Source organism: Octopus bimaculoides, chromosome 8 (assembly GCF_001194135.2).
Source record: "Octopus bimaculoides isolate UCB-OBI-ISO-001 chromosome 8, ASM119413v2, whole genome shotgun sequence".
NCBI classification, from domain to species: Eukaryota; Metazoa; Mollusca; class Cephalopoda; order Octopoda; family Octopodidae; genus Octopus; species Octopus bimaculoides.
The window spans coordinates 70,337,681-70,339,624 of record NC_068988.1 but is presented as its reverse complement, the minus strand read 5'-3'; positions in this window follow the sequence as shown (position 1 = coordinate 70,339,624).

The window sequence follows — 1,944 nt, the reverse complement described above, 5'->3', positions numbered from 1 at the left end:
TATATATATGTATATGACCATACCTAACCATGCGCTGTCAACCCTAGTCCTTTATCTAAAATAGATACAGCTTTCCTACTCTCAGATTGTGTATGTACATATATATATATATATATATATATATATATATAAATAATGTACGTATATATGTTTGTGAGTATGTTTATACGTATGTATGTATCTATGTATATATGTATGTACTGAAAAGATTCAAACTTAGACTCCGATGTCTTTACATGGGAATTTGAGTTTGAATCTTTTGAGCACTAAGTGTGTCTTCTGTGTAGTGAATATATGGATCTCATCTGTGAACTATATGTATGTATGTATGTATGTATGGATGGATGGAAGAGATATATATAGTTTTTGTCAATCGACGTAATGTAATAGGTATGTTCTATGAGTGCACAGTTCGGTTTACCACTAAAACTCTGGCTTGAAATTCAGCTATAAAATGTGGTGATCAACTACTATTGCACAGATACGTCTTACCATACTGTATGAAATGTTCCTTTTGATGTGGGAAGGATGGCAAGAGCAGAAGTTCAATTATTGGTGCGTGTATATTTTATTTATTTATTTATTTTTCTTGTGTGTGAAATATATCCCCTGTGACTGCTTTATGTTTTGGGAGCAATCAAATGATGGTTTACAAATATTCAATAAAATCATCTATCAAATTAACGACAGGAACCAGTCATAATGACTTACCATTCTCGTAGAAATATGTGACTCCACGGTCACAACGGATTTGATTTACAAAAACGGACAAAATTAATAAATGATGGAATTATAAAGGTGATATCCTCTGTAATATACAGAGGATATCTAAGAAAATAATTGAAGACAGTACTATTGCATTTACCAATACACTTAATTCAGTATTAGTCAAAAATGTTCACGCTATAAAAACAAACCTATCAATATTCCTACAACGACCCAATATGCAAAATCTGGTTGATGTGCAACAGTAAATGTGAACCAAAGAAATATTTAAAAATCATCTTACGAGGGCAAGATACACATCAGAGTTTGATGCAGACTTCTCCGTGGAGGATTGTAGAGATAATAGATGTGGTACATGTAATAACAATAACATCAAATATTTGGACAGTAATTCTGATATAAAATTTAAATGTGAATTCTCCTTCAAAGTAAATGCAGATATGAATTGCAAGATACAGAAACTCATATATTGCAAAACCTGCCCCAGTTGCAAGGACAATTATATTGGCGAAACCAACAATTCCCTTTGCGAACGAACATGAATCCACAGAGAGCATATCATGCAAAAAGTGTTATGCGAGATTCTGCTGAGTAAACATCTGGAAATGTGTGAAAAAAGCAAATTGAAGATCTTTTCCTTTCGACAAATACCCATTGGATGGCTCAAAATACCAGAAAGCAATGGAACACCATTTTATCAAAAATTCTTCGATTAACTAAGCGTTAGATAAAAAAAAATAATCACTTATAGGATTCTGAAAGGTTGGGCAATATTTATAGCAAGGATAATATACGTGGACACTCACTGCTAGTGAACAAGTTACGTACATTATTTGATATAGTTAACTAATACAAGTAGAGTACCTAGCTAAGTATTGCGGAAGATGTGGCTGGAATTACACATGGCTTATGAGTGAAATAATCAAATGTGAGTACTTGAATACTCATTTTGATCTTCTCCAAGCGTACGTTTATTTTGTGTTCGATTAATCGATTGAATCGAGTGTATGTTTACATATTAAATCCGATTTGAACTTTTGGATTTCTTTCATATTTCATAATCGTGACTGAATTTATTCTTGCTTAAATCTGTTTCATTCCTCGACTAACACTGAAAAATACTTTGATCGTATATAATATATATGCATACACACAGATATGTGTACGTGTGAGTGTATGTGCCTACATGTGTGTGTATAGGAGCATACATATATTCAT